Source organism: Phascolarctos cinereus, unplaced genomic scaffold (assembly GCF_003287225.1).
Source record: "Phascolarctos cinereus isolate Bilbo 61053 unplaced genomic scaffold, phaCin_HiC Scaffold_5;HRSCAF=322, whole genome shotgun sequence".
NCBI lineage: Eukaryota > Metazoa > Chordata > Mammalia > Diprotodontia > Phascolarctidae > Phascolarctos > Phascolarctos cinereus.
The window spans coordinates 286,908,838-286,927,737 of NW_027555958.1; the positions used below are offsets into that span (position 1 = coordinate 286,908,838).

General features: G+C 37.4%; 1 pseudogene; it reads left to right on the forward strand.

Annotated features, from left to right (window-relative positions):
* Nucleotides 1-9,026: 9,026 nt before the first annotated feature.
* Nucleotides 9,027-17,825, forward strand: LOC110219288 (thioredoxin reductase-like selenoprotein T pseudogene; annotated as a pseudogene).
* Nucleotides 17,826-18,900: the final 1,075 nt, after the last annotated feature.

The window sequence follows — 18,900 nt, forward strand, 5'->3', positions numbered from 1 at the left end:
TGGGATGGGGGTGAGTGGGTGGGGGTCCAGAGCAATAAACTACTAGAACTTTATAAAATGGTATTTTTAAATTTATTTTAAAAATTTATTTATTTTTAGTTTTCAGCATTTACTTCCCTAACATTTTTAGTTTTAAATTTTCTCCCCTCCTCCCCAAGATGGCATGCAATCTGATACAGACTCTACATATACATTCATATTAAACATTTTCACATTAGTCACGTTGTAAAGAAGAATTAGAATCAATGGTGGGAACCACAAGAAAGAAGAAACAAAACAAAACAACAACAAAAAAAGAAAGCAAATTGTATTCGTCAATCTGCATTCAGACTCCATAGTTCTTTCTCTGGATGTGGATGTGTATAGAAAATGGTATGATTTTAAAAGTTGTACCACTGCATATTTGGAAATATGGAAGAATGTTAATTACAAAATTTTAATAACTGACAGACTTTTTCAGAGGTCCAGGAATGAGGGAGGATTGATTTTCTGAGGACAGGACATGTTAAAGTGGAGACTGAGTATAAGTATAATGCTTGAAATAGGGTGGTATATTCCAGTGCCCCCACATTGTAACACCAGATATCGTATGACAGTGGGGCCCCATCCAATAGATGTTTTAATGTTGACACCACCAGTAACTCAATCCCTCACCCAGGCCTGTAAAACAGCCTACTTCCTCCCTCCTTGCTCCTGCTGTCACACTAGCAGGTCCAGAGATAGGCCATCATCATACAGTTAGATTTAGACTTCTCAAGTTCCTCAGTTACCCTTTTGAGCTAACATATACTTCCCCTACTCATCACTCTAGCTCTTGAGCACCTATCCAATGTTTTCCGTCTACCCAGCAAGCCACTCAGAACAATGCCACTTTTTAGATCTTAAACTAACCATTTACTTAATAAAGCAAAATAATATTACAGATTTCTATTTTATTAAAGCAAATATATAATAAAATAGAGCACAATATACATATAAACCCAGATCATACTCTTCTACTGGGTTCATGCTTACAGGAACCTGGCAGGAAACCCACAAGGGAGGAAAAGTGTGCTCAGGGAAAGTCACAACTCTAGGCTGCAACTTCAGTGTTAATATCTGCACCACAAGAGAAAGCTTCTCTACTTACTGTTCATCTGTGCTAGAGCATCACTCATCCACAGACAATTTAGGCTCAGTATTGGCATAAAATAGTCTTTATCACTCTTCAGCTTGGGGAAATCTCTCTTTGAACACAACCTTTATAAGCTCTTTCAACGACACATCACCCTTAAAAGTGCATTTACAAAGTGCAAGCTCACTGTAAATAGCAGCTGTCTTTAAGACTGAGAATTGCCGAGTTCATCTAACTATCTCTGGGCTGTACATGTGAGCCCAGCCATTCATGCAACAGGATACTGTGTTGTCCAATCAGAATGGAGTTGACAGCCACGCAGCTCAGGTTCTCTGACTCAAGGTGGCCAAAGGACTAGAGCTCTAAGCCAATTAAATTAGAACTCTCCAACCAATCAAGAATCACTCGGCCAAGGCCTTCTCCCAGCTGACTCCCTTAAACTGCCTTTTTAGGCCCCCTGCTATATCTTCCCATCTTTTTGGGTTCTTCTTTCCAAGCTGCTGCTGCTGCTGCTGCCTTCTCTTGCCCTCCACCACTTGATCACTGTAGAAGTTGTAGTTCAGGGGCAGCTATGTGGAGCAGTGGATAGAGCACCGGCCCTGGAGTCAGGAGGACTTGAATTCAAATCCATCCTTGATACTTACTAGCTGTGTGACCCTGGGCAAGTCACTTAACCCCGTTGCCTCACCAGAAAAAAAAAAGTTGTGCTTCAATGGCTTTTGACTTTCAGTGACTCACTTTTTACTTAGAAAAAAGTCACAAGTGCCTACATTTCTCCTATCAACCCACTGTCATTTATCTTTTTTGAAAAATTTAATATTTCCCCCAAATGAATGTAAAAACAATTTTTAACATTTTTTATATTTTTGAGTTCCAAATTCTCTCCCCTACCTTCCCTCCCTCGCTGAGAAGGCAAGCAATTTGATATAGATTATACATGTGCATTCATGCAAAACATATTTCCATGTTATTCATGTTGTGAAAGAAAACACAAACCAAAAAAACCCCAAGAAAAATAAAGTAAAGAAAAAGTGTATTTTGGTCTGCATTCAGATCCTAACAGTTCTTTCTTGGGGATAAATAGCATTTTTCATCATAAGTCCTTCAAAATTATCTTAGATCACTGTATTGCTGAGAATAGCTAAGTCATTCACAGTTCTTTCATTGTACAGAATTGCTTTTACCATATACAGTATTCTTCTGATTCTGCTCATTTCACTTTGCAGCAGTTCATAAAAGTCCTTCCAGGTTTTTCTGAGAGCATCCTGTTCATCATTTCTTATAGCACAGTAGTATTCCATCACAATGGTATATTACTTGTACTTGTTCAATCATTCTGCAACTGATGGATATCCCTTCAATTCCCCATTCTTTGCCACCACTAAAGAGATACTGTAAATATTTTTGCATATATAGATCCTTTTCCTTTGTTTGTTATTTTTTTGGAATACAGACCTAATAGTGTTATTGCTAGGTCAAAGAGTAGGCATGGTTTTATAGTTCTTTGGGCATAATTCCAAATCCACGGTCTTTTTTCAGTTGTACATTGGCTCATATGGTTCTCATTTTCTTATTTTTACCTTCTTTAGTCATAAAGCACGTATACATAAATGAGATACAGTACCATCAGGCTACTTTTTAAGTCTCTTTTTTTTTTCTTATGTCCGAAGCACTTAGCACAGTGCCTGGCACATAGTAGGTGCTCAATAAATGTTTATTGACTAACAGTCACATGTAGTCAATTCTTGAGTCAACTTTCCTCTGAATATGTATGTACTGGTAGGAGAAGAAGGTCACAGACTTTGGGAGTGGGGTAGGATGTTTTGTCCTAACTGTTCTTATACCACTTTAGTAAAATACCCTTTTCTAAAATCTAATGAAGTCTGGCTAACTGATAATCCTGGGGAGAAGCACATTGGTGGGTACTTAAGAGAAATAGCACTAGAAACATCCCTGTCCACCAAGATCTCCTAAAACCTTGAGGGGAGAAGCAGTAGTGATCTCCTCTGGGACCCAGGCTGTCAGTCCACAAAGGAGTTGGGAAAATAGCTCCAGAGCTTTTACTATATCTGTAATATTTTCCTTCTAAAGTATCCCCTCTTAGAATTTCTGTCTCCCTTCAAGACCCCACTCAAGTACCATCTCCTTCAAAAGCCCTTTCTGGATTCCCCCCAGTTGTCATTGGCCTCCTCTCCCATGACTGTATTTATTTTGTATGTAACCCTGGACCATCAAGACCAAGGATTACAAAGATTCAGACTTGTCCTTCCTGGTTCCAATCAATTCCGTAGGAGCTTTGAGGCCAGCTTCCAGCCATGTATGATTGAGAGCTAAAGGACTCACAATCTGAGAATCCTGTAATTGGATGTTGAGCTGGAGGTGATTACTTAGTAGACCTTTTAAAAGAAGAGATAGCTTCAGGCTGGGGATAGGGGGTGGTTCTAAGTATTATCATATGATTCCTGTAAAGGGTGAGGAAGATCCTTTTGTGCTATTGGTACCCCCAACACCATTCCATGCACAGAGGATGGACTCAGCAAAACTTTCACCTGAGACCCCTAGCTGCCATTACCCCTTCTGTGGTTTTTCTTTCCTTGTAGTAAGAGAACTAGTATTTCAGGGTAGATGTGTACAAAAAGGGTAACCTTGTGATTTCAAAAGGTCTGGAAGGTTTTTGTTGTTCAGTCATGTCCAACTCTTCATGACCTGATTTGGGGTTTTCTTGGCAAAGATACTAGAGTGGTTTTGATGTGGCGCTAATGATGCCCTGGACTTTCCCAAGTGGCCTAGATCCCTGGCATTCGCCTGAGGCACCCAGCCCTTCCCAGTCAATAATCCTTTTAGCCCCCTTTCATTGTGGCCCTCTATGTCTGCTCTTGGCCCCACCCCAGGCTATTTCCCACCCTTAATCCCATCTAGGCCCCTTCTCTGTTACATCTGGGCCACCCTAGCCTATTGGCCACTCCTAGATCACATCCAGATCTTCCCACAGTCTTTGTGTATAAAAGGATCCATCCTGCCTCCATTAAATGGCTCAGATTCTTAAAATTTGTCCTGCTTGTCAATACAAGCCTCACAAATGAGTAGGTTCTTAAAATCCCACCCACTTCTATTAGCGAAACAATAAACCTTGTCTCTGACTGAAGGCTTGAGTGGTTGAGTTCTTCCCAGGCAGGACCCATGCCCTTTGCTCTTGAATTTCAGGATTGCCAGCACTCCTGCAACAGTTTGCCATCTCCAGCTCATTTTACAGATGAGGAAACTGAAGCAAACAGGGTTAAGTGACTTGCCCAGGGTCACATCATAGTAAGTGTCTAAGGCCAGTTTTGAACTCAAGAAGACTCATCTTCTGACTTCAGGCCTGGTACTCTACCCACTTTGCCACCTACCTGCCCAAGGTACTGTGCTATAACTAATTAGTGGCAAGAGAAACTTTGCATCAGATATTTGGTCACCAACAAGAGAACCGACCCAAGTAGATGTGTACTAGGAAATGTTTAGACCGGCATCCAGCCAAGGTGAAATATAAAATGCATAAATAGCAGTTCTGGAAGCTGCTTAATGTTCTGATGAAGCTTAAGTATCATCCTCGCGGCATTTGTACCAATAGTTACAAGTTTTATTGCTGAATTCTATTCTGTTAATGTGTACTTGTGTCTTTTTAAATATTTATCCTTGTTTTTGTGTGTAGGAATAAACTACCTGATTCATATTGTTTGCAGAGAACCATGTTTTTTCCTTTTGGGTAACCTCTTAGACTTGTAAGCTATAACCTAATTTACTGTAATTAAAAACTGCTCCCTAGGTTTCTGGGATAGGGGACTAAGTGAATTAATGAGCATGAGAAATTAGAGCCCCCTCTCACCAGAAGGACTTTGAGGACTGAACACAACCCAAACCATGTGGCTAGGCATAGGACAGGGAGGAATGAGTGTCCCAGCACCATGTGTCCAGATGAACAGTCTATCAATTCTAGGCCAGGATTTAAAACAAAACAAAACAAAATTCTGGAGAGCCTTCTGATATGATAGGGAACCCTGGGGCTAGGCTGCTCTTAGGTATTTAGTGCAGCTCAGTTTGACTTCAGTGGCCTTAAAGAAGGGATTTCTGCTCAAGCTTTAGGGTGCTATAAAAGAAAAGCAAGAGCAAGATGTGAGCATGTAAGAGAGAGGTGGAGAGATTGAGAGGACAAAACAGAAGATTATATGTCGTTGGGGACTAGACCTGAGTGTAGGCCAAACCAACACTTGTGCCAGGGAGAATAAAGTTGTCAAGTGCTACTCTGTTCCCTCTTCTTTTTTCTAGATTTAAATCTCCTTCCCTTTCTTCAGTCTCCCCCTCAGACCAGATGGGAGGAGAGTGGAAGAGAGGAGAAAGGGATGACTGTAGTAAGCCCCAAATATAGGCTTCTGCACCTTGTTTAAATGATTGTCTTTGTTTCTGTTAGTTTCTAAACTATCAATTAATGGTTTGAGATTGAGAGAGGGAAAATGATCCAACGAGAGAAGGAATTTCCTTAGTTTTACTTCAGTATGAGAACCAAGTTGGTAACAGAAAGATGCTGCAGTTTCTGTGATTTCTGAGACTGTTTTCAGAATAGCCTGAAAGCAAACAAACAAACAAACAAAACCCAACCTCACTAGATTCTTCTATCCCTGCTGTTTGAGCAGATAATCTATCTATAATAGGTGCCTCTACTTTCTCTCCTACCACTCTCTTCTTAACCTCTTACAACTGGACTTTCAACCTCATCATTTCACCAAAATGGCTCTCTCCAAAGTTATCATGATCTCTTAATTACCAAATCCAATGGCCTTCTCTCAGTCCTCATTCCTCTTAATTTTTCTGTAGCCTTTGAAATGGTTAATTACCCTCTCCCCACTCTCTGTCTCTAGGTTTTCAGAACATGAAATCTCTTGGTTCTCCTCTTTCTATCTGATAGCTCCTTCTTACTCTCCTTTGCTGTATCTTCATCCAGATCATGCCCTCTAACTGTAGATGTCCTTCAGGGTTGCATTCTTGGCCCTCTGATCTTCTCCCTCTATACCAGTTCATTGGGTGATCTCATCAGCTCCCCCGGATTTAATTACCATTTCTATGCTTTAGTCTTCTCACATTTTATTCTCTGCCAGGTATTCCTTCCTCATCTCCACCTACTGACTTCCCTGGTTTCCTTAAAGTTCCAATTAAAATACCACTTTCTACAGGAAGCCTTTCCCAGCCTCTCTTAATTCTAGTGCCTTCCCTCTCTCAATTATTTCCTATTTATCCTGTATTTTGTTTGCTTATACATATTTGTTTGTTGTCTCTTCCATTAGACTGTGAGCTTCTTGAGGGCAGGAACTATATTTTTCCTCTTTTTGTGTCCCTAGCAATTACTTAGCACAGTGCCTGAAACATAGTAGGTACTTAATGAATATTTATTAACTGACAGCCTTTGAAGCTAGAGAGAGAATTAATAAGCAGAAGAGTCAGTAGCAAAGAGGGGTTGGAGTTTCTACTATTGTCTCTGAGTATACTTGAAAGATACCTTGCATTACACCCATACCCCACAGATCTGGAAAGAAAATTTTAGGCTGTATTTTGGCACCTTAAATACATATATTTTCTTTTTAATACAGTTTGAAGTTGCCCACATCCACCACAGTATCTGTTATGCAAATCCGACTAAATTGCATCAGTTGGCAAAAAAAAAAAACCCTTTCTATTTAGAGATTTCTGCTGGGTACTTTCCATCCTGAGGTTGTACTGATTGTGAAATCTGTTCTTGCTACTAATCAGCAATTTGATGTTTTATTTTTATCATACCTTCAATGTACTAGGTGATTTGTGGAACATTGTAACAACAAAATCCATCAATCTGCCTTTTAGGAGTTTCTTTTCTAAGGTGGCTTGACATATATTTTACAATATTGCTTGTAATAAGGTTTTGGAATTAACCTTCATGTATAACTTAGGTGGAGGGACTCATCTTTTTCTTTTCTGTTATTTATTTTCCTTATTCACTTTAATACTATTTCTAAGGTAATCAAAGAATATGTTCTCATATTTTCATGTTAATTACTAAAATTGCATCATCCCTCTCATTACAATTATCTCGTGAGTTTCCACTCCCATAGAAACATCATTTCCATGAGCGTTGTGAATTTCTCTCTCTATTAAACCCTCTAATCTCCTAGGCTTCAATAAACATCACAGTAACTGGTTATACTATTTATTAATAATGTAACAAACAATAAAACAAAGACATAAATAATTATTTGTAATGTATCATATGTAAGAAAGATCACAGCCAGTGTTCTTTAACCATCACATGCTGATTTCTCAATTCCAGAAATGGTTCCACCATTCAGTTCTCTCAAGTCTCCAATTAAAGTCCCTTCTGAAGAATCTCTTCATATTTCTTTGAACATGAACTGACTTCTTTAAAGTCAGTTCTCTCAGGAAATAAATCCTCTTAGTCCTTTTTACTCTATCTTCTCTTTAGTCATTACAGTTAATAGTTTTTGCAATGTCACAATTAAAAGTCCTGTTCCTCACAGATTCCTCATGGAATAACAGGTGTTCAACTGTCATTCTTTAAGATTCCATTGTGTCTCTTTTTTTTAAATTTCTTTTTAGTTTTTAACATTCACTTGTTATTTATTTATTTGTTTGTTTGTTGGGTTTTTTTAAGGCAATTGGGGTTAAGTGACTTGCCCAGGGTCACACAGCTAGTAAGTGTCAAGTGTCTGAGGTCAGATTTAAACTCAGGTCCTCCTGACTCCAAGGCCAGAGCTTTATCTACTGCACCACCTAGCTGCCCCAGGCATAGTACTAAATAAGTAAATTAATTTAGGTAGCATTGTCATTTCTATCATACTCATTTGGCCTGCCAATGAGCAATTACTATTTTTCCAATTACTGAGATCTATCTTTATTTCTGTAAGCCAGTTATTCTCAAAGTTTGGTCCAGGGGCTCTTAGGGGTCCCAAAGACCCTTTCAGGGTATCTATAAGGTCAAAGCTATTTTCATAATAATACTAAGACATTTAAATTTCTAATATGGAAAATATTCATAGATATAATTCTCATTCACAAAAGCTCTTTGAACATCTTTAATAATTTTTAAGAATGTAAAGGGATCCTGAGACCAAAAAGTTTTCTACTGTAAACAGTATTTTATAGTTGTATTCATATATTTCTTATGTGTATCTTAGTAGGTAGTCTCCCAAATATTTTAATAATTCTGTAGTTATTTTAAATGGAGTGTTTCTTTTCTGAAAGCATACTAAAACCCCCTTTTTGGTTTCTCTAGAACTATTAAATACTATTTCTCCAACCTAAAACCCTTTCCAGATTTATCCCTTTGGGAAAGTGAGAAGAAGAAAGGCTAAGATCTTCCTTTGAAAATAAGTAAGGGTGATCACCCAACTTCCTCTTCTCTGGATTGGATGATTGCCTACCTACCCAACTGCAGTGACTGACTTCTTGATCCATCCTTAGACAATGTCTTGTGTTTTAAAATTCAAGGTTAAGATATTGACTACTGTAAGGAACTTTTTTTTTAGCCCTTAAAAGGAAGTGGTCTAGGAGGAAGCTCAGTGATAACTCTTCTGTGATATTAACCCCAAATAGAATTTTAATATATTGTGATCTTTGTTCAAGCTTCCTATAATTGTTACCACAAACTATCTTGGGGCAGAGAGTCATGTCAGAAGGTATGGCGGATTATGCTAATTTGGACATATCTCTCTCCAAGTTAAAAAGGGCTTGGATATACATTAAAGTTAAATCCAATAAATTTAACTTCTTCCTGCCTTTGGGGATGGAGAGAATATCATATACCTGATTTTTTTTTCAATAAAATAACAGGCAAAATTTTTGGTTGAGAGGGTGGAGGGAGGGGAACCTATGGGAGTTTTGGGGAAGGATGAAAAGGTTTGGAAAAGCTGCTGTGGTGAGTAGGATAGTCAATTAGGAAAGTGTAAAAGGATTGCCTTGCTGCAATGAGGGTCCAGCTAAGATGATGTGACACAAATTTGTAGTGGACCTAGTCAGCATGGTTTTGTTACTTTCTCCAGCTTCATGTAGAAGGAAGCGAGTAGAGTGAAAGCATTGGATGGGAAGAGTATTTCCAAGGCTGGGATGTGGCAAGACAAAATATTTGATAAGATAAAGGATCAAGAGACTCCAGAGAAGAGGGCAGTGTAGAGTTGAACTGGTTCACCAAGGGCTCAGGGTGGGAAAAGCAGGAAAATGTAGTCAGTTCAGGAGTGATGGCTTGGGAAAGAACAGAGGGGTCGTGGGATTGGAAGCTATTCTCTGAGAACTTCTTCTCCCCTCTTCCTCATCTCACTCACATGCTTCTGCAACTATCTCCCCCTTTTCCCCTGTCTCACATGAAGAGACCTTCCTTCTTACCAAAACAAACCCCTCTACCTACACAAGTGATCTCTTGTTCTTTAGCAGATTGCTTCCTCTATCATCCCCATTCTTTCACTTATCTGTAATCTCTCCCTATTAATTGGTAGCTTCCCTACTTCCTACAAACATGCATGTTTCCCTTGTTCTCAAAAAACCTTCATTTGATCCATCCATCTCCAATACCTATCATTCCATATCTTTCCTCCCTTTTGTGGCTAAACTCCTTGAGAAGACTGTCTACAATCTATCCTTCCACTTTCTTTCTTAACTTGAGTAAAAGTTAAGTTAACCTGATTTCTGACTTTGTCATTGAACTGAAATTACTCTTTCTAAAGTTATCAATGATTTTTACATTACCAAATCTAATGGCCTTTTCTAAAACCTCATCCTTCTTGAACTCTCTGTAGCCTTTTACACAATTTTCTACTTGATAGTGTCTTCTTTCTAGGTTTCTGTGATACTATTCAGTCCTGGGTCTTCTCTTACTTATCTAGCCACTCTTCATTTCCTTTGCTGGATCTTTGTCCAGATCATACCCAGTAATAATAGATGTCCCACAAAATTCTGACCTGGGTCCTCTTCTCTTCTCCCTCTATCCTACTTTGCTTAATGAGCTTATCAACTCCCATGAATTCACTCAAGAGATTACAAAGGAAAACTGCCTAGATATCTTAGAACCAGAGGACAAAGTAGAAATTGGAAGAATCCATCAATCATCTCCTGAAAGAAATCCCAAAATGGAAACTCCTGAGAATATTGCAGCCACAATCCAGAACTCCCAGGTCAAGGAGAAGATACTGAAGTCAGCCTGAGAGAAGTAATTAAAATACTATGAGTCTCAATCAGGAACACAAGATTTAGTAACCACTAACATAAAGGAATGGAGGGCTTGCAATATGACATTTAGGAACACAAAGGATCTAGTATTACAACCAAGAATAACCTACCCAGAAAAACTGAGTGTAATCCTACAGGAGGGAAAATGGATATTTAATGAAATAGAGGACTTTCAAGCATTTCTGATGATAAGACCAGAACTGAATAGAAAATTTGATTCAATACAGGACTCAAGCATAAAAAGGTAAACATGAGTGAGAATCATAAAGCACTAAAAAAAAAAAAAGATTAAACTATTTACATTCTTATATGGGGAGATGACACACAAAACTCAGAATTTTATTATCCCCAGAGATCTTAGAGGGAGTCTAATTAGACAGAGCACTCAGGTGTAATTCTGTTTTGATGATCTCAAAAGGAGAATAAAAGTGTGCAGAAGAGGAATGCACTGGGTGAGGTGGGAAGGGAGAGGAAGAATGGGGAAAATTATCTCATAAATAGGTCACACAAGGAAGAATATATACAATGGAGGGATGGGAGGGAGCAGGCTAGGCAGCACTTGAACCTTACTCTCATCTGAATTGGTTCAGGAAGAGAAAATAAGCTAGAAGCCCTTCCAGTAAGATCAGGGGTAAAGCAGAGGTCTATTCTCCTTATTACTATTCAATATTGTACTAGAAATGCTAGCTATAGCAAATAAAAAGATATCGAAGGAATAAGCATAGGCAATGCAAAAACAAAACTATCACTTTTTTTGCAGATGATATGATGGTTTATTTAAATAATCTTAGAGAGGCAACTAAAAACCTAATCAAAACAATTAATAACTTCAGCAAAGTTGCAGGCTAGAAAATAAACCCACACAAATTATTAGCATTTCTGTATATCACCAAAAAACAAAAACACAACAGCAGGAAGAAATAGAAAGGTAAGTTCCATTTAAAATAATCACAGACAGTATAAAATACTTGGGTGTCTACTTGCCAACACACACACCAGAATTCTTTGAACACAATTACAAAATACTCTTTACACAGAGAACAATGGATCTAAATAACTGGAAAAATAGTAATTGCTTATGGGTAGGCCAAGCTAATATAATAAAAATGATAATACTACCTAAACTAATTTACTCATTCAATGTCATACCAATAAAAAAGTACCAATGAGTGACCTTATGAAGCTGGAAAAAATAATAAAATCCACCTGGAGGAACAAAAGTTCAAGAATGTCAAAGGAATTACTTTTTGGGGGGGTGGCAATTGGGGTTAAGCTACTTGCCCAGGGTCACACAGCTAGTAAAACTATACTACAAAGCTGTCATCATCAAAACAAAAATTTTGGATGGGTAAGAAATAGAGAGGCTGATCAGTGGAACAGATTAGGTACACAGTATACAGAAGCAAATGAACACAGTAACATAATGTTTGATAAACTCAAAGATCTCAGCTATTGATGCAAAAACTCAATATTTGACAAAAAACTGTTGAAAAAAACTGGAAAGTAGTCCGGCAGAAACTAGGCCTACACCAACATTTCATACCATATACCAAGATAAGTTCAAAATGGGTTCATGATTTAGACATAAAAGGTTATATCACCAGCAAATTAGTGGAGCATGTAAGAAATTACCTGACATAGATAGGGGAAGAGTTTCTGACCAGACAAGAAATATAGAGACTCATAGGAGGTAAAATGATTAATTTTGATTACATAAAATTTTAAAATTTTTGCACGAACAAAAACAATACAACTAAAATTAGAAGAAAAGCTGGAAAATGGGGAAGGATTTTTGTAGCAAGTTTTTCTGACAAAGGTTTCATTTGTAAAATATATAGGAAACTAAGTCAAATGTACAAGAATAATAGTCACTCCCCACTTAATAAATGGTCAAAGAATAAGAATAGGCAGTTTTCAAAAGAAGAAATCAAAGCTCTCAATAGGTACATGAAAATATGCTTTGTCACTAATAATTAGAGAAATGAAAATGAAAACATCTTAGTTACCATCAAATAACAAATGCTAGAGGGATGTGGGAAAATAAGTACACTAATGTACTATTGGTAAAACTGTGAACTAGTCCAACCATTCTGGAAAACAATTTGGAACTATTCCCCAAAATTTATTAAACTGTGAATATACATTGACCCAATGCTCCTGCTACTAGGTTTTATAACAAATAAGCAGAGTCAACTAAAAACAATTCACATAGTCTAAAAACATAGGTCTATATCTTCATCTTGTGTCCATCAACTCTGTCAGGAGGTGAATAACACACTTCATCAAAGGTCCTTTGAAAACATATTTTGTCATTGTATTGATCAGACTTCTTAAGACTTAAAATTTTTTTTATGCTGTCTATACTCCTTAAACTAGAGATTGCACTATTAGGTATATGCCTCAAGGAGACCAATAACAAAAATAAAAGCCCCATATACACCAAAATATTTATGGTGGCACTTTTTGGGGTAGTAGAGAATATGAAACAAAGTTCATTGATTGGGGAATGGCTACAAAAGTTGTGGTTACATGAACGTAATGATATATTACTGTACTATGAGAAATTATATATATGAGGAATACAGAGAAACATGGGAAGACATGAACTAATGAAAAGTAAAGTACAAGAAAAAAACAATATACACAATAACTACAATATAAAAGGATATAACAATAACAAAATAATCAAAACCTAATACTGTAAAATAGTGACCAAGCTTGGCCCCAAAGAAGATATATTAGAAGATATCACTCTCCACTTCTTTGCAAGGTGAGGGTCCATGGGCATGGAACACTACATATGTCAGAATTTTAAAATATATTGGTTAGTTCTGAAGAATATTTTCTTTCTTCCTCTCCTTTTATTCTTTACCTTAAGGGATGGCCCTCTAGGAAGGAGCAGGATGAGAGATACAATGGAAAAAATAACTCATGTAAAAATATCAGTAAAATTCATATTAGAAAACCAATCACATAAGCATCTGTAAGAATGTATCCTTTTTAGATCTTAGCAAAGTTGACAGTCATAAGGGGGAAGAGATAGAGATAATGAGGTATAAGGATGAAGTTTTTCAAATATAAATGAAGAAGGAAATGGCAAGCCACTCCAGTATCTTTGCCAAGAAAACTCCAAATGGTTTGACATGACTGAAATGACTGAACAACAAAATACCTTGAAAAGGGTCTGAGGCTTTGAGTAATTCAGTTGAATGTGAAGAAGTCAGAAGAGACAATGAACTTGTACTTACAGCAGAGACTTCCTCACCACTTTCCCACCAGCTACTAATTTTTATAGATCAATAAAAATTTGGAAAATATGATGGATGGTCACCATAAGTTAGAGCAAGATCCCTCATCAGGGGTATCCAGCTCTGAACCAGGAAGAGTTGACAAAAAGCTTTACTTCTCCTACTTTCCTTCCCCTTGCCTAGAAGGTGACAAACCTCACAGCTAAAGCCCTGAGGTACCAGAACTGGAGAGGTTTCTGCCAATTCTAGGATCTCTATACCTTCTGAAATAGCTCATCAGTCTAAGTCTGAATTTAGCTCATTGAAGCATGGGCCCAGGGAATCCAAAAGATCAACCCATTCAGCAGAGAGGTGGTGTCTAGTGAAGAGCTAACCCAGTAGCTAAGTGACTTGCCGAGTATAGTCTAGCCTGGCAGCAGATCAATCTATCCAGCAAACATATCATATCCTGTAAAAAGCAAGCCCAGTTGTGACACCTGTCCAGCTGAAATGCCATGCCCTACAAGGAGTAAGCCCAGATGAGCAATGGAATGACATCACAGACCCTGGTACCATGCCCAGTATGAAGAACTCTCTAAAGATAACTCTAGAGAACTCTCTAGAAATAAAAAGGGTCATCAAGGATCTATTCTTTCAGATTTGTGAGTTGTCTTGTCCACACATGTATGTCTCACTACCATTGTGCTTTATATTTGGGCCTCCTTTCCCACCCTGAATCTGTATTTGTGGGAAAGGAGGGTTGCTTTTAACTATTGTTAATGATATGATATTGAAGTAAATACCTTTTCTAAGAGTTAATTGAGTCTACTGACTTATTGTTAATGGGAAGCACACACAATGAGGACTTGTGAGCTACAGGGTTAGAACCCAACTATGAGTGCATGTACAAGTTGGGAGTGAGCACAGATGGGGTGCAACACATTCAAAGAAAAAATAATTCCAATATTATATAAACAGTTTGAGGAAATAAGAAAAAAAGGGCAGCTAGGTGGTGCAGTGGATAGACTACTAGCCCTAGAGTCAGGAGGACATGAGTTCAAATCTGGCCTCAGACACTTTCTATCTGTGTGACCCTGGGCAAGTCTCTTAATCTCAATTGCCTCAAAAAAAAAAAAGAAGAAGAGATCCTACCTCACCCCTTCTATGACACAAATATAATTCAGATACCTAAATTATGGAGAGAGAAAGCTGAGAAAGGAAAGTATAAACCAGTGTCCCTTATGAATATCAATGTAACAATATTGCATAAAATATTTAAAAGAAGACTTTAAGCAAATTGGATTTATACTAGGAATGCAGGGTTAGTTCAATAGTAGGAACCACCTTCCCCGAAATCACATAATTGTATCAATAAATGGAGAAAAAGCTTTTGACAAAATAAAATACCCACTTCTTAAAAACAAAAAAGCATTGGACTAAATGTGCTTCTCCATATTATCCTAAATGATATTTATCTAAAACCAAGAACCAACATCATATGGAATGGGAAAACCTCAGAGACCTAATAGGATCAGAGGTAATAATTACAATTATAATAATATCTGTTATTCACATAATCCTCATAAGCTTGTGAGATAAGTGTTATTATTATCCTCATTTTACAAATGAGAAAACTGAGGCTCAGGGTGATTAAATGACTTGTCCAGGGCAACATAACTAGTAAGCAACAGAGGTGAAGTTTTAACTTCTCCTGTTCCAAGGCCAGCAATCTATCTACTATACCATATGACCTCTTATAAAAAAAAAAGCAAATCTGTTATCATTCATACTGTTTGATATAGTACTAGAAATACTAGCTATAGCAAGAAGACTTGAAAGGAAACTTGAGAGAATTAGCACAAACTAAGAGGGATACACACATACATACATATGTATACACATACATATATATGTACATACACACGTGTGTTTGTGTGATATGATGGTCCACACAGAGGACCTAAAGAATCCACTAAAATTAATTTCAATAATTTCAGCAACATAGCTGCATATAACATGAAAATCTTTCTGCATATTAACAATAAAACCCGGCAGGAAGAGATAGAAAAAGTGATTCTATTCAAAATAATAACAGAATATATAAAATATTTGGGCCTTCACCTACCAAAAGACATAAGAATTGTGCATGTGTAACTATAAAAGACTCTTTACAGAAACAAAGATAGTTCTAAGTAATTTGAGAAATGTTGATTGTTTATGATTGGGCCATGCCAATGTAATAAAAAGGACAATTTATTTATTAAGTGCTTTTAGTTTGTTATTTAAGGAAAAAACATTTCACTTGGTAGAAGAAAACAACTATTGAGATACTCTTTAACAACATGTCCATATGATTATATATATATCATATATCATAATCATCCAGGATTTCTTAGAAATGTAACAACAGAAATAACACTATTCGATGATCACCTGATAATAAATATGAAGTATAAAACAGGGAAATATATGTTCATAAAAGGTATTCAACACTGTTTTGGAGGAGATCCAAGGCAAAGTTCAGGTCAAGAAAGATTCCTTGCGGGTAGCAAAGTCCTCCGGGTGTTGTTTTTTTTTTTTGTGAATGACATTGTATTGTTGGCATCAAGTCCAAATCCATTGCAGCCCTGAAAAGAAATCACTCAAAGGAGCTTAGCCTGTCCATCTACACAGGAAATACCAGATGGAAGAAGAATGTCTGTTGCCCAGATTTAAATACGCATCTGAATGGACACCTTATAGTTTTCCCAAAAGTATGTATAATGGGGATACAATACAGACAGACAATGAGCTAGTCTCAAAGTTGAAAAGGAGGGGAGTGGGCTAGAGTGATTTTGGGAAATTGTAAAGCATTTTTACTGGTGAAATTGTGCTGAAGGAGCTGCTTGAGACTTTTTATGAGACATTTGGGACTGTGCCATGGGTACTTTGAGACTCTTGTGCAAGACACTAGGATAGGCACTTGAAAGGACAGTGTTTCCCAAAACAGCGAAAGTGTCTTTTTTTTTTTTTGCTTTTTGGTGAGGCAATTTAGGGTTAAGTGACTTGCCCAGGGTCACACAACTAGTAAGTGTCAAATGTTTGGTCTGAGGCCAGATTTGAACTCAGGTCCCCCTGACTTCAGGGCCAGTGCTCTATCCACTGTGTCACCTAGCTGCCCCCAGTTCAAATCTTTGAGATACCATTCTTAGTTCCCCTTCTGCCCTCCCCACTATTAAAAAACCTTATCTCTGATACTGCCTTCCATTTATATTGTAAATGGTTAACATGTATGTAGCTGTTAACATGTTGTCTCCCCAAATGGAATGTGAGCATCTGGATGGCAATAACTATGGTTTTGTATCCTCAGTGCTTAGCATAGTGCCTGGAATGTAGTGAGAATTTAAATGCGTGTTGACTGACTTTAAAGTACCTCTCGTAGGATAGATCACCAGCCCTGGATTCAGGAGGACCTGAGTTCAAATGCAGCCTCAGACACATAACACTAGCTGTGTGACTCTGGGCAAGCCACTTAACCCCAATTGCCTCACAAAAAAAAGAGAGAGAGAGAGAGAGAGAAACATGTATGTAATACAGATCTGAGGTTTCATTACAATCTGCAGTTTCTATTCTATGCCTACGGAAACGCCCACTGTTCCAGGCTTGGCTCACAGAGGCTGCCAGGCTTGCCCCTGAGCCATGAGCCTGATAAGGCTCTCTGCAGCTCCTCCTCATGGTAGTTACTATGCTGGATACTCACCAAGGTGCAGTACGTGACAAGGCGATTGCTTAAGCTCCGTATCTGTGTTTCATGAGGTTGTAGACGAGTGCTTGAGGAGTACCTATACTTACTAGCCAGCCAGTAGTACCTAGACATCCTGATTGTAAGAGAGAACTACCTCCCTCAACTAATATAAAAATACAATATATAAAGTATCTCTCTTGTTGGCCTTCAAACTAGTATTAAATAGGCTTGATCATTGCTGGCAAAGATCTTTTTAGCTTTCTTTGGCATGCAAACTCTAAGCATCTGGCAGTGGGGTCAAGGAAATAAGATATATGTATGAATGATGGTTTTCTTCCTAAGTAACATGACTGAGAACCAGTTCTATGTCAATAGGTACTTTCGAGATAACTTTAAATGATGTACCATTCTGGTCAAACCTGGAATCTGAACACCTTCCATCCATGTAGCAGGTTGTTCAAATTCTTGACAATGAATGAAGCTCAAAGTACATATGGATTCAATCCCACATCATTGATCATAGCGCCATCTTTCAGCCCTGAAAATCCTTTTGCATTAATGGATTTTTGAAAAAGTACCAATTAATACTAATGAAGGCTTGTACTGAAGTAGGCAAGTTTTACAAACCAGATGATATATTTGCAGTCTTCTTGTACTTTTTGGAAAATTTCAATCCAAGGGGCAGCTAGGTGGTGCAGTGGATAGAGCATCAGCCCTGGATTCAGGAGGACCTGAGTTCCAATCTGGCCTCAGACACATAACACTTACTAGCTATGTGACCCTGGGCAAGTCACTTAACCCCATTGCCTATCCCTCCCCCCCGCAAAAAAAAAAAAGAAAATTTCAATCCAAGATAGTCTTTCAGTGTTGACAATAATGCACATTCACGGAGTTTAATAATACTGTATTTTTTTATTTTTAAAATTTGATCTGCATTATTGATATTTCCTCTATCATTTTTTTAATACTATGTATTTTTAAACTGTTTTAAAATGTAGCATTATTACTTGTAACTTTATTTCACAGTCATGCTTGGGGAAAAAAGTGGCAAAATGAGTAAATATCTGATTTTTTTCCCTTGAAAGGTGTCTGTTAAATTTGTTGTGATTTTATATGAATTTATGTTCTTTTTTATTTTAAAACAGATAATTTAGGGAAATTGCTGCCACCCCCAAGTACTTTATAAGAATCTGTCAATCATCTCTAATTTAGCTATTTCCTGTTTGTATGGTTTTCAAAATATTGCAAATTGTGAAAGGTGTCTTGTACTATATTATAAAAAAATCTTGACTACAATACAATTTTATGACTACAGAAGAAGTACTAAAGTACCAAATGCTATTAAAATCCTGTTGTTTTGCTAATGTCTTGCTTTGATCAGTCTAATGATTTGAGTAACTGGGCCTTTATACTTATCCTAAATATAAAACAAAATAAATTTAAGTTCAAAAAAGGGAGGGAGATGTCTGTTGTATTTGGTGTTTGTTAAGTTCAGAATAAAAATGAATTTTTTTTTAACTGCTGGAAAAACTGAAGAGCCATCTGGCAGAAATTAAGTTTAGATCATAGCATACCATATACCATAAGAAGTT